The following is a 26,539-nucleotide window of genomic DNA, read 5'->3' on the forward strand; positions in this document are numbered from 1 at the left end:
AAGGGCTACTGGCTGATGGGGAACATCAGTATGTTGAGGGCTTTTCCTAAATGTATTGAGTAGGTTCCCGGAGTCCACAGTGACCTCAAAGAGCAAGCTGCCTAGGGCGTAGCCAGGCCCTGAGGCAAGAAGCTGGTGCATTAACGTTGCTCAGCGCCCACAGGGTGTATCTTTATTAAATAATATTATATATCATATGCTAGGGTGTTAAGCAAATAAATATACATAAAGAAATGAGAATCCACATAACTACATGACTAGTTTTTACCACCACTAACCACTTACAGTGATTAGGTTTTCTTCTGCCCGTGCCGGTGCAAAACCAGTTGCTTGGTGCTGCGGATGGGGGCAGTGATCCCTTTAGCGTGAAAAGCGGGTAAGGAACGCACGGCAGGTAACGGTAACCGTCGGGGCCCGGCACGTGTCAGAAAGGGTGGCTGCTGGGGGAGGGAGGTCCACCGCGATCTGCTGTTCTGTGCCTCCAGTTCTGGCAACGGCCCTCCCGGCCCCAGGCTCCAGGCGGACACAAGACATCTCGGGACTGGCGGGGCGGCGAGAGGCGGGGCGGCCGGGGCCTCCATCAGCCGCCGAGGCTAGCCCGGGGTCCCGCAGGGGCCGGGGCCGGGGCCGGGGCGGGGGGGGGGGGGCAGCGCGGGGCCGCGCCGAGCGCCGCCGCAGCAAGTTTCCGCGCACGTGGCCGCGGGGCAGGCCGCGCTCCCCCCGCCTCGCGGGCTCCCGGGGCGGCGGCGGGGCGCGCGGCGGCAGGCGGGGCGGGCCCGTGCGCAGGGCTGCTGGCCGCTTTCCAGGTCGGCGCACTAATACGGGCGATGAGGCTTCGCGGCTCCAGTCTGACTGACGCCGGCTGGGGCCGCCGCCGCCGCAGCCGCTGTCTCGGTCCCCGCCGCCGCCGCCGCCGCCGCCGCCGCCGCCGGGCCCTGCAGCCGCTGGGCGCGCGCAGCCTCGCAGTGAGTGCGCGGCGCTCGGAGCGGGCGGCTGGGGACCCACGGCGGGGGCGGGGGGCAGCCAGGCCTAGGGTGGGGGAGGGAGCAGTGGCACCGCGGGGACAGGTAAGCGATGCCCTCCCGGCCCGCTCCGGGCGAGCGCGCGCTTGTGGTGTGTGTGTGCGTGTGTGCGCGCGTGTGTGCGCGCGTGTGCGGCTGCGTCGTTCCCCGGGGAAGTCTCGAGGCCCTTCGGTGTGTGACTCGGTTCTTTGTACTCTGCATCCCCGCGGTTCTCGGTGGAGCCTGTGTGGGGCCGGGTGGGGCCGGGTGGGGCCGCAGGGGGCAGCTCGGAGCCTTGGCGGCGCGCCCGGGCCGCGGGCACCTGGGACCTGCGGCAGATGCTCGTCCCGCGGCGGGGGGGCGGGGGCGGGGGCGTGGGGCCGGGGCGGGGGCAGGGATGCGCGCTGGCCCCGGGCGGCCGGGCCGGGCACCGCGCGGCGGTCGAGCGCCGGGGACGGGCGCCGGGGACGGGCGCCGGGGACAGGCGCCGTGGACGCCCAGACTCGGAGCTCAGCAAGAGCGGGGGGCAGTGGAGCAACCGGAGTGGGGGCGGTGACTGTGACTCAGCCGGCCTCGCTGGCCTCCGTGTCCTGGGCTCTCTTGCTCTGCTTACCTTTGAGACACGCGAAGCGGGAAGAAAAAAAAAGTCCGGAATGTTGTTGGAGTGTCTCGGGCCGGCGCTTGGATCGTGTGGGGAGCTGCGAGGTTCCCTTCCTCCGCCCCCATTCGGTGCCCGCCGCGGGGAGAGGAGGGGGCGAGGCGGGGGACAGACGGGAGACTCCCTGACGCCAGCCTTGTGAGCGCAGGGAGGAGCGCGAGGGGAAAACACTTTCACGGGTGGCTAATCGCCGACCCTCTTCCCTTCCTATTCCTTCCTCCTCCCACCCTTGACAGTGGAAATTTCAGACGATAATTTAGAAATACTGCGTTGACTCGTTTCTGGGTTGGGAGGGGCACTCCTGAGAAAGAGCCTGCAAAGAATGCAAATCTAGTTTCAGAATAAAATTGCTTGTGAATGATCTACCCGGTAGTTAACAGCGGGATGCACACGCGCAAGATGCTGTGGGCTGCTTTTAATGGATCCAGTTTACAAGTGCATTTCAGTGGTTTGCCGAATTTCTCGGATGATCTTTTGCAAGTGTGGTTTTTGCAGGAATAACTGTAAGGATACATAAGGATAACTGTAAAGTCATAAGGCATTTAATAGTGCCACCTCCTTGGCCATTACTAAGCAGAGCTTTTGGGGCATCCCTCTGAGTGAGTGAAATGTTCACGCTCCAAATCTATCTTCTGCCTCAGGAGTCCTGTCGGTGTGAGGGAATGCCATGGGATGTTTATATTTTAAAATAGCGATCTATGTTTAAAAAGGAAGTAAAAGTAAAACCCAAATACATTCTCCTAACTCCAAATTCAATAAGTGAATCTTTCTATGCTTGTAGGAAACCATGAACAAGATTTTGGACTGTTTTCAAGTTTGTGGTTTTCCAAGACGGACACTGCAGATAAGAAAATGATGTAATAGTTTATAAATAAGGGGCATTTTTAAATGTAATATGACAAAAGTTTAAAATAATAATATATCAGAAAAATAACATTTAGTGATAATAATTGCCTTCATTGATGGCAAGACAACTGTCTTTAGCAGACAGCCCTCAGCCTCTTAATCTATTCTGACACAACCAACTCCCATTTTTATGCTTGACTGGCTATCTTTGTCCCAGTTGTTTTATGCTTCAGCTCTGTGGTTTTAAGCTATGTTTAAGAGAGTGCCAACATATTCTTAATCTGAACAAACTCATTTTTATCAGTACAGTGTTTACTGAAGATCAAAGGTATAAGCAAATTTTAGGTTAAACGCCTAAGAACTTTATGATTCTCACATCTTTGTGAGATATCATCATCAGTGTCTTAACGTCAGCATGAACTATATGACTTTTCTCCCTCTAAAATATTTTTCTCTTATTTCTATATCTTCAGTTAATGGCTAATCAGAGAATGTTCACAGATGTCAACTACTACATCCCTGATTGCTCAAGACATGGTATGAGAAAGAAGAGCTTTGTTGTTGTTGTTGTTTTTAACGAAACCTTGCCAAGGATATCTATCAGTAATAAACAGCAGGCAAATTTGTTTATCCTTTCTGTCCATGTGGCCAGTTGAAGGAGAAAAGAAATCTGTCGAGAAATTATTTCATAAAGATTGAAATATTCGTTTTAGGTGTTGTGGATAGTTTAATTCCGATTAATGAGAGTTCAGTTTCCTTTGCCAGATTGGGAGAGCTGATGTTTCAGGAGTGGTCACTATGGCACTTAGGCAACTAACTAGTTTATATCTCACATTCCTTTTGCAATAAATAAAACAGCAATTTCATCATATTCGCCTTTAGTAAGTCAGAAATAGTACTTACCCGCAGACTGTACTTTGCTTTAAGGGAAAGTAAAGGTTATGGAAAATTAAGATCTTTTTTTTTTTTTTAATTTGCAAAACATACTAATTACATTTTAAACCTGAGTGCAGATTTTGTTTATTGCTTCTAACATTTGGAGGGGAATTCAGAAACAGAGAAGCTTCCAGAATAAAAGAATAAATATAGCAGTACATTGAAAGCATGAATCTCTTCAAATAGTTGTAATTCTAGGCTGTTGGATTTATATTTCCTTGGTTACTGTTGCTAGTGAGTTGAAAAGTTATTCTAAAGCAAAAAAAAAAAAAAAGCAAACGGTAAATTCATAAGTAGTTCTAATAGTTTGAGCATGCTTTATAGAGATTTTTTTCTGTTAAGCTGGTGAAGGTCCATGTTATGAGTAGTCCCATAACAAAAAATAAACAATTACCCCTTGGCAATAAACTAACTTTTTAAAATAAATATTCCTGTAAATTGTGTCTCAAGAAACGTGTGCTAACTAAAGTTGTTAAGATTTCACAAGATCTGTTAGCATTAAAAGCCATCATACCCGTGAAAGCTGGGTGTTAATCTTGCCAGTGGACTGCATCGTGTCACTTCCACCCCAAACCATCCCAAACACTCTGCACTACTCTCCTTTGGTGGCAGCCTCAGGCTGACCCCAGACAACTTTTCCGGATTTATCTTCCCACTCCTTCCATATTTTATGCTGTCATTAAAATAATGAATTATAGTTTCCTACACATGCCCAGGCTTCCTTTTCTCTGCATCTTTACTCATGCTAAGGCCTAGAATGCCATCCCCTGCTTCCCAACCTAGCATTAGATCCTTAGATTATCTGTGTCTTCCTCACATTCTATGGCCCTGTCCAGGTGCTGCCTTCACAGAACTTTTTCTGATGACCCTGGCTTTGGTGTGTTCTCCTTTCAGCTGCTATGGCTCTTTGTATCTTCCACTCTTGCCACATCTCATCTTAAGTTACTCATGTGCTCATTTATTTCTTCTCATCAGTCAGTGCTTTCAAGATCTGTGAAGGAAGGGACCATGTTTCATCTATCTTTTTCATTTCTGTAATGCCAATCGCAGTGTCCAGCCTAGTGCTCAGTCAATAAATATTAATTAAATGACACATCTTTCACTGAACCCATGGTTTTTCCAGAAATAAAATCTGTAAAAGAGTTTCCCCCATACAGTAGGTCTCAGCAGCCCATCTTTCCAGAAGCCAATGTTGAACTTAAGCTGAGGTCTTTGTTCAGAGACTGTGGAGAGCTAGCTCTGAAATGCCTCCAGTCTAGTTGAACGTCTTCTCCTGAATATTGTGGCTGAGCATTACAGTCAGGAAAGCTTATATGATACTCTTATTGCATTAGCAATTTTCCATATCAGATTCACTAAATACACAATGGAAAGCATTTAGAAAAAAAAAAACAGATTTTAATGTGATACGGCTACCACAATGAAACTCTAATGTGATTCCACCGAAAATTGCTAACATGATATGCTGATCCCTCTCCCCCACCCCAGCCAGATAAAAATTGATACTGTTTTTAGTGTATATATTTCAAACTATGCTCACAAAAGAAAAAAAGACTGCTACTGAGATGAGGTGTTTTGGTCAGGTTGGATGTATAAAGGGTCTTCTTATCAGCCTTTTCAGAGAGCTGAATCTCCCTCTGTGCCTTGCTCATTGTGTTACCAAACAATACTAAATCATTTCTTAAAATGCGTCATATTCTGTTAAGTGACTCATAATTAATAGAGATAGTATAATGTAAAAATATAATTTGTGTATAAATATCATGCCTCTATAATACATTGAATTTTACAGTTTTAATTGGGAAGTATGATCAACTCAAAACCAGTTTTCTAAGAATCAAAGAGACTCTGACATAAAATTTAAATTCAAAACTTAAAATGAAATGCAGAAATAGTAAGAAATGAATTATAAATGTGTGTGTAGAGCTTTGTTATCATTTAAGAAGTCATAAACACTGAAAAGGGGGCTCCTGGGTGGGTCAGTTGATTAAGTGTCTGCCTTTGGCTCAGGTCAGATCCTGAGGTACTGGGACTGAGCCCTTTGTGTTGTAAGGGGCTCTCCGCTCACTGGAGGGGGGACTGCTTCTCCCTCTTCCTTTGCTCCTCCCCCCTGCTCATTTTCTTTCTCTCTCTCTGTCTCTCTGTCTCTGTCTCTCTCTCGTGCTCCATCTCTCAAGTAAATAAAATCTTAAAAACATAAACACATAAAAGATTTTGGTTCTTCCCCTTCATGTTCTAACTCATATTTAATTCAAAGATAAAAATTTAACCCATAAAATAAATGTAAGGAAGTCCTACAAAGTTCTGATTTTTCCTGTAAAGACAATTTTGATTCTCTTTCTGGGGGGGGAAATACTAAATATCAGATTTTTTCTGTCTCTGTATTCTGATTACATAATATCATTGGTGGAATTGCTTTGGTATATGAATTGCCTCTTGGGGAAATTTAATATTTGAACACTTTCTTTTCCCCTTTTCAAATTTAATTTTGAAGGACTCTAAATGGAAAGCATGGATTCCTCAGTCATGAAATGGGTTTAGTGCAAAGCAGTCTTTGGTTTATAAACACTGAGATTACTAGGGATGAGCATTCATCCCAGAACTCCAGTGAACTGGAGAAAACTCTAGTTTTCTACCATTAGACAAATTATCTGTAAAGTGTACGTGTGCTTTGGGAGCCACCCAGACGTGTTGACACTGGAGATTCCTTCTGAAACAACCTAGAGAGAGGCTTTGGGAGAAGTGGAAGTATAAACACTCTGTAAGTAGCAACAGCTTAGATTCACTCACTGATCCTGAGAGTGCTTCCTCTGCTGGAGTGGGCCATGAGTCCACTTTATCCCAACCCGCTTTAACTCCAGGAATATCATCTTCCACGTGGCCTAAAATTTTTCATTTCTAATCTCTTAAATTGCTCGGAAGCTGATCACACGGAGATTTGCTTTGGTAGTGTGTATGACTATGATTTGATTTGATTTGACTTGATGACATGCAGAAATTGCGACATGGGTAGGGTGAGAGATAGATCCAGAACTGTAGTTTGGGACAATTGATCAGAAGCCTAGAAGGATTTGTCCTAAGTACTTGTGGGCTGTGGAGGCTCTAAGATCAGATTTGCAGATTTTGTTTTTTCCGGGAGAGTTTGATGGATGGAAAAGTTCAACTGAAGTGCTGGGAGTTACTTTCTGAATTCTTGTATCTAAATTTAACCGACTTGGGAGCCACACACTTTAGAAAATAACTCGGAAAAGGATTCACAGATTCTAACGGAGTTTCCCATCTCATGGTAGAATATTTGACTTCTGTTTATGCTTCATTATAAATTCATTGATCCATATTGTTCTTTGTCTTTGCTGGGAATCACACAGGAGGGAACTGGAGTTTGGCTGGAGTAGGAAGGAGGAAGAGTTCATTGAAAACTTTGTGCATTGGGGCAGTTGCGAGGGTTCGAGACACCTTAGCTTGGGCAAGCTTACCTGTGCCAAACGCTTACATTGCTTATTTGGGCTGGTGTTAGCAGTATTAGAAGCTGCCTGTATCAGGAGCTCAGAGGACCTCAGTGGCCTGGCCGGGGAATATATCAGCCCTCAGGACACTGTTTTTCTGGGAAAATGAATTCCAGTTTCCAAATGACTACCCAGAAATTGGCACAACTGGGGCAGCCCTGGTGGCCCAGCGGTTTAGCGCTGCCTTTGGCCTGGGGTGTGATCCTGGAGACCCGGGATCGAGTCCCACGTCGGGCTCCCTGCATGGAGCCTGCTTCTCCCTCTGCTTGCATCTCTGCCTCTCTCTCTGTGTCTCTCAAGAATAAATAAATAAAATCTTTAAAAAAAAATTGGCACAACTGGCTCATAAAGTGGTACTGCCAGTGATTAATGGTTATGATTAATAATATGAGTGATTATTGTTACAGTTATGATTAATGGCTGTGATTAATGATGTGAATGACTATTAGAAGCCTGTGAATGTGGAAGATGAGAAAATGTGTTAAAGCTAAAAAAGATTTTAGTTCTTCTGTGGTTTTCTTTCACTTGTTGATGCATTTATATCATTCTTTCCCTATTTCTTGGTGGTAGTAGAATTTCATTTTTAGGAGCAAGAGTTAGATCAGGTGTTTGTCAAAGAGAACCCTTGTGTTCATAAATGCTTCCCTTAGAGCTTGTTGGTTGTTTTACACAAAGCAGTCATTAGGTGTTGGCAGTGTTTGCAAATAATGGCAGGTCGGTGCCTAGGTGTTATTTCAAAGAGTGGCACTTCTTTTCTGTTGTCATTGATCTAAGTTGATTGCAAATACACATTTTTAATTTTTTTCAAAATATTGTCTGGATTACGTTTGGGGTTTTAAAATGTGATTTTGTGCATGTAGTAATTGTGCTAGAAAGTAAGACTTACAAATTTGGAGGTCTTATATAGGTCACTCATTCAATAATTGTTTATTCTGTGCCTATTATACTTACACTGCCTATGAGGCCCCAAACTTTAAGGACCATATAACAAAATAAAGTACCAAAGGAAACAAAATCTTGATCTCCGGGATTTCATAGCCTAATTAGAAAGAGAGGTCAGGAAAGCAAATATCAGAATATGTATCCAATGTTATTTATGCAAAAAAAAGTAATCTGTTTGGATTTCTCTGTATTTTTCCTGGTTAGAATTCCATTTTTACTGCATGTGAGTTTTGAGTCACCCTTGACAAGGATAATTACAATAGTCCCATTTGGAGCTTAGGGCTCTAAATAAAAGTGAAATACAAAATCGGAATAAAGGTTCCTGCAGTAAATCCTTGTTTAGAACTGAAGGATGCTGAAGACGTCCCTGGGCCTAAAATTGTACTACTGTGTCTGTCAAGAGGAGAGCCTTTGCTTCTCTGGTTTTTCCCCTTACCTTCTACTGGTTCAAGAGTGAGTGTGCATGGCTCCCCCCACAAAAAAACCACCCCTGACCATTTTAATATCAGTTATAATAATCTATCACCTGTCTGGCAATAATGTGTTTAGATTTCTGTCTCCCCTGTAGACTGTGATATCAGAGAGGGACGGGACTGTGTCTTATCTTAAAATACCAGTACCTGGCATTGGTGTCTGGCTCATCATTGATACTTGTTACATTTAGTTTCTCCCTTCAACCACCATCCTGTTTCTTCCCTAAGATACTTTGGTGTTTTGTAGGATAAGGCAGAGGAAAGGATAAGGAGCTTGGATTTTAAATCTGTAGGCAAGAGAAAACTTAAATTTTAGCCTGTGGTCCAAAGAGAAATACTAAAGGATTTGAACAGGAGAATCACATCATCAAAGGTGAGTTTGAAAGAGATCGAAGACAGATGGTTAGATTAAGGAGGGCACGTGATGTAACAGGCCCTAGGTGTTCTATGCAACTGCTAAATCACTGAACTCTACATCTAAAACTAATGATGTTACTATATGTTGGCTAATTGAATTTAAATTTAAAAAAGAGATTGAAGAAAGATTGAAGTGGCATGGTGCTTCTAAATGGCCACATCAACACCTAGGGAAGTTGGTGAGATGGTGGTTGACACACCATCTCCACTGCTTCACGAATGCTTTTGACAATTAAAAAGCTGAACTGGGATCCCTGGGTGGCGCAGCAGTTTGGCGCCTGTCTTTGGCCCAGGGCACGATCCTGGAGACCCGGATCGAATCCCACATCGGGCTCCCAGTGCATGGAGCCTGCTTCTCCCTCTGCCTGTGTCTCTGCCTCTCTCTCTCTCTCTGTGACTATCATAAATAAATAAAAATTAAAAAAAATAAATAAAAAGCTGAACTTCCCTAAACAGTGATTCATAACACAGTTATGAGTGATTCTCCTCCATCAGTTTATAATCACCACCACTCAAGCAGCCCTTGGCCAGGAAATTCAACCTCCCACAATACACACACATCAGTAAAACTTTAGAAGTTACCCACACACCATTTTTTAAAAATTTTAAATATTATTTATAGCTATTTAGCACTTTGCAGGTATTCATATACAGGTTAGTGTTCTATATAACAATGCTGTAAGTAGAAAGATTGCTAAATGCACAGGAAGGAGGGAGTGCATTATATGCTTCTACTTGTCAAAGGGATTTGTTATACTACATCAGCAAAGCGATGGGCTGTAGGTCAAAAGGTAGCCTAATTATATAGGGCTTAATAATACAGTAGTGAACGTTATTGATGAAACTGGATTTTACCTTCATTCATCCAACATTTATTGCATGCCAGACATAGTGTTAGGCAATTCAGACCACTCTGTGGCGTGGCCTGTGGCTTTCGTAAGGAGCTGAGTGTGTCTCTGGGGAAAACAAATAACCAATGTAAGGAAGCCAAGTGTCATTGTGCTCTCCTGAACGTATATGGTAGGTGCTGTGGAAGCCAGAGGAGCTGTGGAGAGCTGATTAATGCTACTGCCTTGGGCTGCGGGGAAGGTTTCCAGGATGTAGCTGCACACAGGTCTCAGGGCAGAGGGGAGGCTGTGAAGTACAAAAGGAGTGAGGATTGATGAGACTGGGAATGTAATCTGAGGAGAAAGATTGTGAAGATCCCAGTTTGAAAGTGATGCTAAAGCATTAAATCTTACCCAGGATACTGTTTTTGTTTTTTTGTTTCCTTTTTTTTTCATGTAAAATATATAAATGCATGCCCATAGTAAAAATCTGGAGATGAGGGGAGGGTGTTGCCTGGCTGGTTTAGTCGGCAGAGCATGCAACTCTTGGTCTCGGGGGTTGTGAGTTTGGGCCTCACACTGAATACAGAGATTAGTTCAAAGAAAATAAAATCTTTAAAAAAAAAAAAAAAAAGAAAGAAAAGAAACTTGGAGACAAAACTAAAAGAAAATAAAAATCTTTAAAAAAGAGAAATTTGGTGACAAATTTGTGTGTGTGATTTTTTATGATAACAAACATTTTAATGCACAAATAAAATATTTTTCATCTTATCCCCGGCAAAGAGTTAATGTCCCATTCTGCTTCAGTCTCACAGAAAGGTGTGTCCCTAAAAAGCATGACAGGATCTGCTCTGGACTTGGAATGACAGGGCATTAGTGGCCCCAAAGGGGGTACTTTCTTTGGGGGACAGGGGTGGATAAGGGGAGGCTCAGTAGGGCACAGCTGCCTGTGAGGAGCAGACTCATTAGGGATGCCTGGGATTAGGCATAGCAATGAAATATGTGGGAGGGTCCATCCACAGGATTTAATGACCTATCGAATGTGTGATTGAGGAAGAAGAGGAATAAAATTTCCATGGGATTTTTCTCTTTCTAGCTTGAGCAAGTGGATGCAGAGTGGTGTTAACAGAAAATATGGAACGCAGGAAGAAAACCTGGTTTAAGAAAGCTTACAGGTTCCATAGGTTACATTTTTTTCTCTTTAAAAAATAAAAAAAGTAAACCTTTTTTTTTAGAGCAGTTTTAGATTCACAGAAAAAATTGAGTGAAAAGTACAGAGAGTTCCCATATACTTCCTGCCCCCCCAACCTTGCCTAGAGTAGTTAATTTGTTACAACTGATAAACCTACCCTGGCCCATCATTATCACTCAAAGTCCATAGGTGTTGTACATTCTATGGATTTGCACAAATGTGTAATGTGCAGATGATAGAATCAACCACTGTAGTAGCATACAGAATAGTTCCTACTGCGCTAAAAGTCCTCTCTGCTCTACCCACCCATGCCTCCCTCTCCTCAACTCCTGGCACAGATTCCATTGCTACATTGGAACCAATTGCATTTAAGGATCCTGGAGTGTGAGGGTTAGTAGTGGTCAAATTTTAATGAAAAAAATTTATTTTTAAACCAACAGGGCCCTTTCATCCAAGGGGCCACATTAAGTAAAGCTGAATGAAGACGAGCTGCTTGGGTGGAAGGTGGCATCTGCAGAGAGCTAGAGTCTAATCTATCCGCCACCCCGCTGGTGCCCAGCTCCGTTCGGCTGTTCTCTGGTTGCTGCATCTCACCGAGTCTCTCCACTGTCTCCAGAATCCTGAAGAACTCCGTTTACAAACTGCATGGTAAGGAAGTCTAGAGCTGGAAGGAAGGGCTGGTCCTGTCCTCCCAGAAGCAGGGACTTCAAATTCTTGTGCCTTTGAGACCTGCTGTTTTTTAGTAGTTTGTTTGCTTGGTTTGGTTTGGCTTGTTTGGGTCCCTTTACTTGGGATACAGCTCCCCTTTTTGGTTACCCTTTGCTGTCCTGTGCCCCCTACTAGCATCTCCTCATCTTTCTCCCAGTGTGCTGCTCTGATATGCTGTAAACTTGGAAATTGTAAAAGCATGCTTTTTTAAACGTAGCCCAAAATAGTTGCAAATAGGTCCATATGTGTATGATTTCCTTGCATTTTATGTTATCAGGGATTCTAATTTCTTCCAAGGCTTCCATGTGATCTTTTCTGTACAGACTTGGTAACACCTGTTTTGGCAGGTAGAACCCTTTCTTGCTTGTGGCTTGTTCACAATTAGGTTTCCTACAGATGGAACTGCTGGATAGTCGAATTTTACACAGTGACCACCTCATTTCTGTCGGGGTCTGTTTATCTTCTCAGCCTTCTCCTTCTTTCTGACTGGTCCTGGAATCATATAGAAAGTATGTTTTATGGCCTCTGAAATATCTGTCCACCAGCTCTGCTGGGTGAAGAGTAGCATTGCATGCTGAGTAGGAAGAAAATGATGTCATAATTTTGATTTCTAATGTGATGCTAATATGTTGAGATAGTTGACATACTGTTTTTCCTTTTATATCAACAATTATCCCCCCCTTTTTTTTCCTTTTTTTTGCCTCTGCTCTTTTTCTGAGATTGTTTTACTTTTTCCTTCTTTTTTCTTCTTTTTCGGCACCTTTTACTTGTACGATGAGGTGTACAGGGGGAATAAGGAATAGAACTACTTGTTAATAATGAAAAATAGTATCTTTATATTAGTGTACAGTTTTCAAACTGCTTTTGCACATTTCCTCTCAGTATGAAAAGTGATGATTTTTGTTTCAGTTTTTCAGAAGAGGAAACAGGACCAAAGTGGTTAATTACTTAAAGGTCACACTCAGAGATGGTTCTAGCATTCAGACTCAAGTTTTCTTCCTCCAAATATTCAATATATCATGTTGCCTCTTGTTTGTGGAGGCACTGCTTACATTATGGGCCATTTTAAACTAGAATATTGTGCTCACTTTGGCAGCACATATACTAAACTAGAATATTAAAATACCACACTTGTGGGGTGGAGATAACTAGAATATTAAAATAGCACACTTGTGGGGTGGTGTATAACATCTCCAAGCATATCTTGATAATGTGAAGAATATAGTGGGAAATGCTAGAAACTTATGCTGTAATCTTCCCAAGATGGTGTTGACATTCTCTTACAACAGTTTTATGAGTTACTTATCCTTAACATTTTCAATCGTGCTCTTAATATTCACAATATACATGGAAAAACATGTATAATATTCTGAATCTACCTTAAAAATGGCCCAAATTATTAGGCATGTTTGTTAGAAACGCTCTTTGTTGCTCTATTGCCTGTTCTTCCCTTTCACTACATTTGGCATAAACAAAATATCAAACAGGCAAGAGAATAATAATTCTGTCTCCAAAAGAAGTGATACTGAGCAACAATAAAAAATTTATCTCAGGGGATCCCTGGGTGGCGCAGCGGTTTGGCGCCTGCCTTTGGCCCAGGGCGTGATCCTGGAGATCCGGGATCGAATCCCACGTCGGGCTCCCGGTGCATGGAGCCTGCTTCTCCCTCTGCCTATGTCTCTGCTTCTCTCTCTCTCTCTCTCTCTGACTATCATAAATAAATAAAAAAAATTAAAAATTTATCTCAGCTCTTTATTTTTAAAAATAATTCTAAATCCTCACTGAAACCTAAGAAATAATGTCCAATCAACACTGACATTCTAGCTGAAAAATCAAACTAGACAAGTTGTCAAGAGAACCATTTCCCAGGGATTTAAGTGAATGTAAGTCAAGACTTTCCCAGTGGCTTACTAAGAATAAATGCCAGGGATCCCTGGGTGGCTCAGTGGTTTGGCGCATGCCTTTGGCCCACGGCGCAATCCTGGAGTTCCGGGATCGAGTCCCGCATCGGGCTCCCTGCATGGAGCCTGCTTCTCCCTCTGCCTGTATCTCTGCCTGTCTCTCTCTGTGTCTATCATGAATAAATAAGTAAATAAATAAATAAATAAATCTTTAAAAAAAAAAAGAATAAATGCCAACGACATCAGTTAACCTCAGCACCTCATGTTATGAGCGCAAGGCTGCCTATTATTATTATTTTTTTTAGAGCGAATCTTTTTTTTTTTAAGATTTATTTATTTATTCATGAGAGACACTGAAAGAGGAGGCAAAGATACAGGCAGAGGGAGAAGCAGGCTCCATGCAGGGAGCCTAATGTGGGACTCGATTCCTGGTCTCCAGGATAAGGCCCTGGGCTGAATGCAGACGCTCAACCACTGAGCCACCCAGGCATCCCATAAATCTGTAGACCTTCTAATGGATTTGAAGGCATATGGATTTTGGAATATTAGTAGATTTTAATACAACTTTAAGTATCAAATGTGGGGCACCTAGGTGGCTCAGTTGGTTAAGCATTCAACTCCTAATTTTAGCTCAAGCCATGATGTCAGTGTCCTGAGATCAAGCCCCCGCCTCAGCCTCCCTGATGAGTATAGTCTGCTTCTCCCTCTGCCTCTCCCTGCACCCCTCCTCCCATCCCCCCCAAGCTCTCTCTCTTTCAAATAAATAAAATCTTTAATAACTAAATGAATATCAGATGTGTAAGCATGAAAAGATTTATATTTCTGCTTTTTTTCAGAATGCTCACAGTCCTTGAATCTATGGATATTGAATATAATTATTTGCTTTGACTGAAGGAATTTTATAGTTCATATTATAAAAATAACTGATTCCAGGAAAATAAAGCTCAATAACATTGACTGACAGTATGTAAAATTGCTATTGGTTGGTTCTGGGATAGAAAATAGATCTCATTTGAAAAAATAATCTTTCTGGACATTGTTCCATATTTTTCCCTTTTTCTTTATGTAGAAGCAAATGGGATTTTTAAAATAGTACTTCTTTTCTCTCCTAAGCTATGACCATCATAGAAAATTGATATGTTTATGAGTATCAACATTAAGTGGAAGAAAGGATCTGAAAGGCAGGCAGAGAGTGCCAGGTATTACATGAAACTATGCCTGTCCTTCAATGAGTATGGGCTTTTGGAAGGAGATTATCCTATATAATAGGGCCTGGGATGTGTATGATTTCCTTGCATTTTATGTTATCAGGGATTCTAATTTCTTCCAAGGCTTCCATGTACCAATGACATTTTCCATCTCAAAGTTAGACTTTAAAAAAAAAACAAAACCTCAAATCTTGGTAGAGGGAGACTATTTGTAAAATCCCTTCAAGGTAGTGATAAAGCAAATTATTATAACATTTAGAGTAAAATTTTTCTTTATTGTGGTAAAAATACATTAAATTTACCATTTTTACCATAGGTGTGCAGTTTAGTAGCATTAAATTCATCACATTATTGTGAGCTATCACTACCACCCTTCTCCAGAACTTTTTCACCCTCCCAAGTTCTAAATCTGTCTCCATTAAACAGAATTCCCCATTCTCCTTTCTCCCAAGTCCTGTTAACCTCTGTTCTACTTTCTATCTTTACAAAATTTGCCTATCCTAGCTACCTCATATAAGTGGAATCAAACAAAATTTGCTTTTTTGTGCCTAGCTAACTTAATTAATATAACATCATCAAGTTTTATTATTAGATAGCCTGTATCAGAATTTTCTTCCTTTTTAAGGCTGAATAATATTGCATTGTGCATACATACCACATTTTGTTTATCTAGTCACTTCTTGATGGAACTTAGGTGGTTTTTCTCCTTTTGGCTGTTGTGAATAATACTAATGGGAGTATTGGTATATGGTATCTGCGTACCTGTTTTCAGTTCCTTTGTGTGTGTATCTAGGAGTACAGTTAGGGTCATTTGGTAATCCGACATTTAATTTTTGAGAAGCTGCCAAACTGTTTGCCACAGTGGCTAAGCCATTTTATATTCAGTGCACAAAGTTGTCATTTTTCCATATCTTTGCCAACACTTGTAAGTTTCTGTTTTGTTGACAAGAGCAATCCTAATGATTGTGAAGTGGTATCTCATAGTGGTTTGCATTTGCATTTCCCTAATGACTCTTGATGTTATGATGTTATCATGCAATCCTATTGTTGACCATTTATATATCTTCTTTGGAGAAATGTCTGTTTATGTGCTTTGTCCACTTTTGAATTGTTTGTTGGTTGGTTGCTGAGTTATAGGTGTTCTTTATATATTCAGGATATGAATCCCTGATCTGCTATTGATTTACATGGAGTGTTATTTTTAATGGAAAATTTCTAAAAAAATTTTGTGTATATATTTTCCATCTACTTCTGTATGTGATTTTTCATGTTTAAGAATTAATTATGTGGGAAAAAAATAATTCTGTGGAATTTCATATAATGTGGTCATATAAATGGAATCACATATTTTTTAAAAATTCTTTGTTTTTAAAGCCCACCAGTCTTAGATCACATTAATTTTGAGCAAAACCATGGTTAGATTAGGGGATAGTTAGCCAGCATAAGAGATAGCAGTTCAGTGTGTGATGTAACTTTCAGTGACACAGAATTTAAACTGCAAATGAAATTTGAAGGGACATTTGGCCTTTGTACAAGGTTTAGAAATTTGGATCACTGAAGAAAAATTAGCTGCCATCCCTTAGAGTCTGTTTTTTCCCCTCTGTGTACTTCTCGTTTAAAAGTTTTCATGAGAGTTGTAAAGCACCCAAATTAGGAATAGGAATTTTTAAGACTTGGTTCCAGTTCCACTTTTGACATACTGATAGCGTTGAAAATCCATCAGCAACTAAGCCAAAAACCAAAGACATTTAAAAAAAAAGTGTAAGACCTTTTGAACAGGAAAAGGATGATAAATATTTTTATTTTTAGTCTCACTTACACGTAGAATCTTAAAAAAAAAAAAAAAAAAAACAAACTCATAGATATTTACAGAATAGATAGGTGGTTTCCAGAGGCTGGGGATGTGGTGTGGGCAAAATGGGTGAAGGGGGAACCAAACGTACAAACTTCCAGTTATAAAATAGACAAACCAAGAATGGAATGGAATAGTGAGATAGGTAATAATAATAATGCTGCATTGTACATTTGAATCTTGCCAAGAGAGTAGATCTTAAAAGTTTACATCACAAGAAAAAGATGGTGATGGATGTCAACTAGACTTATTGTGGTGATCATTTGGTACTACATGTAAATACTGAGTTATTATGTCATACGTCTGAAACAAATATAATGCTTTATGTCAGTTATATCTCAATCAAAGGAGATTTTAGGAAGGATAGATTAGAGGAGAGAAAGAATAGGGCTAGAGGGAAATGACCAGGAGTCAATTTCAAGAAGTTAAAGTCTAGAAGGAGTGCCTCAGCAACTGGCAGTGGGGACAGGATAATTCTTTGTAATGGGCACTGTTCTCTGAGTTATAGGATGTTTAACAACGTCTCTGGCCTCTATGCACCAAATACCAAATATTCCCTTCATCCCACTTGTGGCGGCCAAAAATATCTCCAAAAAAAGTGGCAGCAAAGTCATCCCTCATTGAGAACCACACTGGTCTAAGGTGATGAGAGCCTGAGCTGAGTTCTAACAGCAGACTGGGGATAAGGGGAGAAAAAAGTGAAATTTTGAGTAGAGGAGAGGAAGAAAATATCTGATAGTTAAAATTTATTAAGCATCGACTATTTCCCAGGCACCAGCACTAGGTGACATAGTCATTTAATGTAATTAGTAATAAATATTTATTAAGTGCCAATCTTATGCAAAGTACTGGAGCTGCAGAGATGAACGAGATGGTCAAGTTCTTAAAGACTTCGTCATCTAAAAGAAGAGAGATCTATGAACAAATAAATTATGATCCAAAAGTGAAAATAGTAATGTGCATAAGGTATTGACTGAGAAGAGAATTCCACCTGGGGAAGTCACAGAGGCCTATGTTACCTGAGCTGAATTTGAAGGATAAATAACAGTTTTGCTCGCTGGAGTGGAATTTGCAGGGGAAGTGGTGAACTGCCTGTGGTCTTTTTTGTAGTTGCTGAGATGAAGACCAAGTTGAGACAAAGCTCTCTCCAGGCTGTCACCTTTGTCCAAGGAATAGAACTCCCAGACCATAATTAAACCTAGGATGACTGCCCAGGGCAATTGTGCATTTTCCCTGAGGCTTGAGTAGAGCAATTAGCACCTGGCAAATCCCAGAGCTGTGCAGTTTTAGTGCTAGTTTATATATTTCACATACTGTGTTAAATCATCATCAGTGCCAAGAGGATAAGAAGATGCATATCTAAATCCTGTAATAAGTCAGATTCTGCCAAATTATATCAGTAACACTTCATTGATTTTGAAAAAGTTAAATAAGAGGCATATTTGCATCCTGTGGTTAGCAGTTTCTTTATTAACTGGTAAGTGTACTGTAATGGAACCTAGAAACATATGGAACCATATGGCTGTATTTGTGGAGTAGCAATATATTGTTTAATCTCATGGTAGCAATTTTGCTATTATGTAAGAAAAATACAATTATTCATTGGAAGTTTATATAATATATATTTGACAGGAGTGATCTCTTCATTCTTCCTTAATGATCTACATTTTTGAAATTTGGAAAATTGAAAAAGAAAATAATGAACACCAAAGAAAATTTGCCAATGCATTTATTATAAACTGCTCTACATGTACTCTAGCTCTGCTATTTCTTCACTGGCTTTGGTCCCATTAGTACAGTAGTGTTCAGACTTGCTAATGACACTACCCAGTTATTTAATTTGACTAAATGTGATAGATGTATTTATTTAAGATTTTGTTCAGAATTTTTTTTAATGGTCAGTATGGTACTTTTACATTGCAGGGAATGTTGTGTGATCCGATTGTAAAATTACATTAACTTATCAAGAATAATTATTTACATATACTGAAAGCTGTGGAGACCCTTGAGGTAAGATGCAAAAGCTGTTTGCCCTTTCAGTTCACAGAAAACAACTTGTAGTTATTGTTTAATTTATCTGATGTTTTGTTTTTGACTAATATAAAGTGTTCAACCTGATAGTAACTACATGAATTTTAGTTGTAGCACATTTGAATTGCCAAAGACTGACTTACACACCAGAGTGGCTACTGCTGCTTATGCCTTCCTGCCAGTATGGTTGTGAAAGGTCCCTTGGTGCTGGGGCCTCAGGCCTTATATCGCCGCTCCTTCCTGCCATTTCAACTCTTCTTTGACAGGAATTGCTCAACCATGGTTTTCTCTTCTTTCCTCTCCTTCCCTTTCTTCTCCTCCTCCCACCTCCATTCTTCTCTGGGAGCTCTAAATGACTCTTATCTTCTCAAGAACCCATTCATTCATTTAGCAAATATTGAACACCTACTATATACTAGGCTCTATTCTGTGTGCAGCAGTGGACAAAAAATTCACATCCTAATAGAGTCTATATTGTGGGGAGGAAAAAGAGACAATAAACAATAAAAAGAAGTAAAATGCAAACCAATCTTGAAAAGGGAGAACAGAGTTGGAGGGCTCACACTTCCCAGTTTGGAACATCCTAGAAAGGTATAGTAATCAAAACTGTGGAATTTGCAAAGGATAGACATAGAGATCATTGGAATAGAATTGAAAGTCTGGAAATAAACCAAAGCATTTGTGCTCAGTAGATTTTTGACATAGGTCTTAAAACCATTCATTAGGGAAAGAATAGTCTCCAACAAATGGTGCTGGGACAACTGGATAGCCACATGCAAAACAATGAAGTTGGACCCCTATACAAACACTATATACACTATATACAGACATTAAATGAAAATGATCAATGATCTAAATTTAAGAACTGAAACCATAACATTATTTGAAGAAAACATAGGGATAGATCTTCATAACCTTGGATTTGGCAGTGGATGCTTAAATATGATACTAAAGCATGAGTAACAGAAGAAAAAGTAAATAAATTGGACATCATCAGAATTAAAATTTTACATGTAAAGGAGCATTATCATGAGAGCAAAAAGGCAGTATACAGAAAGGGGTAAATATTTGCAAATCATCTATCTCAGTATCTATAAATCCAGAATATATTGAAAAAAAAAAAACCTCGTAGAATGCAACATAAAAAATACAATTTAAAAATGGGTAAAGAGGGGACCCCGAGTGGCTTAGTTAAGCATCTGACTTTTTTTTTTTAAGATCTTATTTATTTATTCATAAGGGACACAGAGAGAGGCAGAGACATAGGCAGAGGGAGAAGCAGACTCCCTGCAGGGAGCCCGATGTGGGACGTGGTCCTGGGACTCAGTCCTGGGATTTGATCCTGGGATGTTATCTCAGGACTCTAGGATCATGCCCTGAGCTGAAGGCGGACACTCAACCAACTGAGCCACCTAGGTGTCCCAGCATCTGACTCTTGCTTTCAGCTCAAGTCTTGATCTCAGGGTTGTGAGTTCAAGCCCTGTTTGAAAAAAATAAAAAATAAAATAAAATGAGAAAAGGACTTGAGCAGACATTTCTCCAAAGAAGATATACAAATGGCCAATAAGCATGTGAAAAGATGCTCAACTCCATTAATCATTAGGGAAATGGAAATCAAAACAGAATGAAATACCACTTCGTACCTACTAGCGTGGCTGTAATACACAAAAAAATGGAAAATAACAAGTATTGATGAGGATGTGGAGAAGTTGGAACACATGAATTTCTATTGGGAATGTAAAATGGTTGAGCTGCTATTTTCTATATAGCTTGACAGTTTCTCAAAATGTTAACTGTAATATTACCATATGATCCAGCAATTCTCCTAGGTTTATACCCAAAAGAATTGAAAAGAGGGGTTCAAACAAATACTTGAATGTAAATGTTCATAGCAGCACTATTTATAATAGTCCAAAAGTAAAAACAATTCAGAGTAACTAATGGTTGAATTGATGAACTAATTGTTGTATTATGTATGATTACACGTACACACACACGCACACCACGTTGGGCTCTGTGCTCAGCAGGTGTCAGCTTGCATTTTTCTCTCCCTCTCAGTCTACGCCTCCCCGCTTTGTGCACACGTACTCTCTCTCAAATAAATATGTCTTTTAAAAATAAGATGATAATGTGGCATATTTCCTTTATTCTGTTTATGTGGTGAAGCATATTGATTTATTTTCAAATGTAATGCCAATCTTGCATTTCTCTGTTAGATACTAATTGGTCATGAGGTATTAGACTTTTTAATACTGCTGGATGTGATTTGCTTATGTTTTGTTAAGGATATTTACATCTGTGTTCCTGAGTAATATTTGTGTTTTCCTGTGATATCCTAATCAGATTTTGTTTCAGGATTCTGCTGGTCTTACTTTTTTTTTTAATAATAAATTTATTTTTTATTGTTGTTCAATTTGCCAACATACAGAATAACACCCAGTGCTCATCCCGTCAAGTGCCTGCCACCCAGTCACCTCCACCCCCTGCCCTCCTCCCCTTCCACCACCCCTAGTTCATTTCCCAGAGTTAGGAGTCTTCCATGTTTTGTCTCCCTTTCTGATATTTCCTACCCATTTTTTCTCCCTTCCCCTCTATTCCCTTTCACTATTATTTATAGTCCCCAAATGAATGAGACCATATAATGTTTGTCCTTCTCCGATTGACTTATTTCACTCAGCATAATACCCTCCAGTTCCATCCACGTCGATCTGCTGGTCTTATAATATGAGTTGGGAAGTTTCCCTCCTCCTCAATACTCTGAAAAATTTGTCTTTCTATTATTTTTTCTTTAATTGTTTGATAGAATTTGCCAATGAAGGAATTTAGGCTCAGGAAAAGTTTTTAGTTACGAATTCAATTTCTTTAATAGATATAGGCACTTCAGAATTTCAATCTTAAAAAAAAAAAACTTCAATTTCTTTCTCTGTAAGATCAAAAATTAACTATGTTGTATATGTCCATGTAAACCACACCTTTATTAAGACATAGGACATTTCCATCACCCCCAAATGTTCCCACTAATGAACTTTGTATAAATACCTCTTTGTAATTCAGGCTCTGTATAAATTAAGCAATTATAACTGAAAATGCAAATGTAATACACCTTTTTTTAAAACCAATTACATGGTAGCTTTTTTCATTAACATTTATCAAAAATAGGAAAAATATAATTTTTTTATTTCTATTTTTTAATTTTTAAAGAATATTTATTTATTTATTCATGAGAGACACGCAGAAAGGCAGAGACATAGGCAAAGAGAGAAGCAAACTTCCTGCAGGTATCCTGATGTAGGACTCTTTCCCAGGACCCTGGGATGATGACCTGAGTCAAAGGCAGATACTCAACCACTGAGCCATCCAGGTGTCCCAAAAAGTAGAAATTAAAATAAATAATAGACATTCTTCTAGGTTACCAAAATAGATGATCAAATTCTGCATTTTTTGACAAGTAAACAATTTTTATTGTAACATTATTTAAAATAAAGATAAATGGGAAATAATCTAAAAACCAAAATTGTGAATCAATTGCAGTGCAACCAAATACATACATACTGTATACATCTGTTAGCGTCAAAAATGTATGATAAATTTTATTATATGTTGCTATTTATTTTATTTTACTTATCTATTTAAGTTTTTATTTAAATTCTAGTTAGCTAACATATAGTATAATATCGGTTTTAGGAGTAGAATTTAGTGATTCATCGCTTACGTATAACACCCAATGCTCATCACAAATGCCCTCCTTAATGCCCATCCCCCATCTAGCCCATTCCCACCCACCTCCCCTCCAGCAACTCTCAGTTTGTTTTCTAAAGAGTCAAATTTGTTTTAGAATTTCTTCTCAGGATACCCCACATTCCTTAAATTGATGCCAGCTTTAAAACAAGCAGACATGAATATATTTTAGATTTCTTGCACTGTAGTAGATTTATTTGAATGGCAGTTTGTGCTTAAGCAGAAAATGACTTTGTCATAAGATAGAATACTCTGCAGCAATTAAAGAGAATGAAGTAGATTTATATACTACTAACATAGAAAATACCCTCAGCCAAATTGCAGAATGATTAAACATTTTAAAATTCAAACTGATGCTATATTTTTTGTATCTATCTGTAGATGAATATGCAAGTAAAATACCTAAAAATAAGTTCAAACTTCTAACAGTAGTCACATCAAGAAGTACATGAAGATTTGAGCATTGTGGTTGATGATCAGATGAAACTTAACCTTATCTATAATGTTTTAATTTTTGTAATAATAGTAGTTTGATGTGGGACTTATGTAATTAGAACTATAAAGTGACTTGACTGATTTACATAGGACTAGAGGCAAAATGCATCTGGGTTTGTTTTTGTTTTAGCAATTACTCTGAAACTCTAGAAAGCAGGCTCAGAAAATCTGTACAAGGAGTGCTCTAAATCTGTTTTGTTTTGTTTTTCCAAATTATGGCACATGAAAGTATTGCAAGTGAAGTAAAAATGCAACTTAGAATTAAAAGTTGAATATTACTCTGACTACCACAAAACTTTAAAAAGAAAATATTTACTAACATGAAAATGCTTACAATGTATCTCTCATTGAACAAGAATATGAGACATATCTATAAACAAATGCTCTTTTAAAAATATGTTTATTTACAAAAAAAAGATTTGAAAAGTCACAAAAATGTTAACAGTGATTATTATCTCTGTGTTGATGAAGAGTGGCTGTTTGAACTTTCTTTTTCCATATCCAGTTTTTTTTTCATGAACACAAATTGTATTTTTTTTTAAGATTTTATTTATTTATTCATTCATAGAGATGCAGAGAGAGAGAGTAGCAGAGACACAGGCAGAGGGAGAAGCAGGCTCGATGCAGAGAGCCTGACGCGGGACTCGATCCAGAGTCTCCAGGATCATGCCCTGGGCTGCAGGCGGCGCTAAACCACTGCGCCACCGGGGCTGCCCACAAATTGTATTTTAAATCGAGAGAAAATGCCCTTTCTATCCCAATTAAAGAGGGAAGGAAAGGAGAAAAAAAGAAGGAAAGACTGGACAAGATAGGAAAGGGAAGAGAAGATATGAAATTCTTAACATTTGCAAACATGCTGCAGAGAGTTCTGGTACATTTTTAAATGAGAATGTTAGTAAGATGTGTGTTAGAAACCTGATGTTTTGTAGAAGGGTTTTGGGAGGAATGGAGGGAACTGAGAGGGATAGAGAGGAAGAGATGGCTTTGAAGGATGTTTAGAAAGTAAACAATCCACAGGATTGGTAAGATTGGTAGGATTGGAACAAGAGAATGAGGAAGAGGTCAGTTTTCTCTTTTTTATATTTGTCAATTTAAAACAAAGTCATTTCAAATCTATTTTGTAATTGCATTACTCTTTTGATGGAAGTACAACTGTGATTCTTCTCTTTCTGTGACAAAAACTCATGTCTGCACCCTTTGGATTTTGCCAGTGTGGTTCAAAATAACACTAAATCACAAACTTTCAAGCTGCCCAGGAAAATACTATTTATTTTTTTTTAATATTTTACTTATTCATGAGAGACACAGAGAGAGAGAGAGAGAGGCAGAGACACAGGCAGAGGGAGAAGCAGGCTCCACACAGGGAGCCCGATGTGGGACTCGATCCCGGGTCTCCAGCATCAAGCCCTGGGCTGAAGGCAGCACTAAACCACTGAGCTATCCAGGCTGCCCTACTATTTCTTTTAAATGGATTAATATCTGAGTACAGAAACCATGATCCATACCTTTCTATTATCTTCAGCCTAAACAACTTTACTGGGTAACATTCCCTAGGATCACTTAAAAAAAAAAAAATAAAGCACTAAATTTGCGGTGCCCAGATTTCAAAACTTAACGTGGAACCATTTGCAGAACAAGTTCTCTCCCTCTGATTATTTAAACCACAGTAAACACATCTTTCTCTGGAATTCTATTTCATTTTCACTTGATAATAATCTAAAATTAAATTTTTAAAGATCTTGTGATTATTGAGCAGAATTATGGTTTATGTTAAACCAGTGGTGATTTTTACACCCCCCACCCTTCAGGAAACACTTGACAATATCAGGAGACGTTTTTAGTTGTCACATCTTGCAGAGGGTGTGCTACTGGCATATAGTGGATAGAGACCAGAGATGCTGTTAAACAGCCTGTAATGGGCAGGATCCCTCACCCCAAATCTTTAAAATCAAAGGGAGAAAATGAAGTAGTGTTGAGATTGAGAAACCTCTGTTAGACCCTTAGAGGAGCTTTAGTAAGGGGATATATATCCAGATAATTGGAATATTGTTTATAGTAGAGGAATGGTTGGTCTGTGTGGATATAGAGCATTGGGACTCATTAGAAAAGGGATGACCTGGGAAACTGAGGAAGATGTAGATTTTTGAGGACTTAAGGTTGATGGAGTGGTAGAGAGATCTAGCTGGTTAATCTAAGGCCAACAAGTGCTGGCTGGAACTGACTGCAGGAGATGGGGTGGGTGGCTGCTGGGCAGTTCGGAGTCCCTCACTACCAGATCATGCAGAGAAAGCCGACAGCCATCATTATCAGGAATGTGAAGGAGAGAGTGATGTAGATGAACTGATTATAAATCACAGCCAAGGAGTATTCTTCGGGTGGCAAATCTATCAAGGGCGTGGATCACTGCCATCTTTTTTATTTATTTATATATTTTCAGTAAGAGAGAGTGCGAGGTGGAGGCAGGGGCAGGGAAGGGCAGAAGGAGAAGGAGAGAGAGAATCCAATCTTATGCAAGCTCCAGGCTAGGCTCAGTCTCAGGTCATGATCTGCGTTGAAATCAAGAGTCTGAAACTTAACCAACTGAGCCACCCAGGAGCCCTCACTGCCATCTTTTAATGGATTGCCTCAGAATTTCCAGGGCGACTTCATGTGGAGGTGAAAGGGATCATAGCCTCAGAGGAGGTCAAGTTCTCTGCTGGGACCTGAATCAGTGGGAGGCCACACAGGGTCAGGGACACATGGGAAGTGTGGAGCATCACCAGCGATGGTAGGGATCATATTCAGGTAGGGGATAAGAAGACTCTCTGGAGGTCTTGAAGTACAGAGGGCATGAGTGGTGGGACGGGCTATGATCCATAACAAATAATGAAATCTTAGAGGCTCACTCAGTGTTCCATGTGTGGCTTGTAAGTTTATAACTTGTGTTCAGTGGATGCTTAAGAAATACTTGTTCTTCATCTTTTTATTCATTGTTCTGAGGCTCTTCTGATTGTAGAGTAGAATCTTTTCTTATTCTTAATCTTTGATTGGACTTTGGTTCTTAAATTTTGATTTACTAAGAAATACTGTTAATTAACAAAGACGGACCATGTTATACATGTCCTCTGATATTTTGTTTTAAGTTAATTAAATATTTTATTATATAATAGTACTTTCAAAAGAATATATGATGCATACATAAAAATTAGGAACATTATTATAATATATGGTAATATAATAATATAAGATTTAACATTAACATTACTGATGCTATATTTTCCTGTTGTGCTACTCCTTTGCCTCAAGTATTAATATCTTGAATTTTGTGTCTTCATTACCCTGTTTTAACTATAATTTATTCACATATATATGTATCTCCAAGATAGTTAATATTTGTTTTTAAACTTTATAAAAATGATTCCATACTCTGTGTAGTCTTTTAGGCTATACTTTCTTTTTCACTTAACATTATGTTTCTAAGATTAATCCTTGTGGGTATAGTTAATGTATTTTATTACTATATAATATTCTATATATTTACATGTCTAGTTGATGGATGTTTGGGTTATTTCTGCATTTTTGCTATTTTGAATAATACTGCTATGAATATTATAGTATGTCCAATAGTGTCATTAGGGTAGTGACGTTCGAGCTGTTTTGTTTTTAACTGTAATCCAACAGGACATAAATATCTCTATCTCTCTATGTGTCTGTCTCTTTAAAAACTTGATATATTCTCCCCTACTCTGAGCAGTCTCTGATAAAATCCAGCCTGTTTTAAAAAATGCTAAAAAAGACTCAATAAACTCAATAAATAAATAAATTTCAC

The 26,539-nt window shown here is 39.6% G+C and overlaps 1 protein-coding gene across 17 annotated transcripts in view; it reads left to right on the forward strand.

The window, feature by feature from the left end:
• The first annotated feature begins 808 nt into the window (after nt 1-808).
• The window catches only part of SMAD9 (SMAD family member 9), a 75,711-nt gene continuing 49,980 nt past the window's right edge, over nt 809-26,539 (forward strand). For 4 of the 17 annotated variants that reach the window (XM_049101267.1, XM_049101265.1, XM_049101268.1 and 1 more), the window contains exons 1-3: nt 2,632-3,042; nt 11,239-11,446; nt 18,391-18,477. The gene's annotated coding sequence lies outside the window, so the exon portion shown is untranslated. The other 13 variants (XM_049101270.1, XM_049101272.1, XM_049101269.1 and 10 more) reach the window with 10 other exon arrangements.

Source organism: Canis lupus, chromosome 25, assembly GCF_003254725.2.
Source record: "Canis lupus dingo isolate Sandy chromosome 25, ASM325472v2, whole genome shotgun sequence".
Classification (NCBI taxonomy): domain Eukaryota; kingdom Metazoa; phylum Chordata; class Mammalia; order Carnivora; family Canidae; genus Canis; species Canis lupus.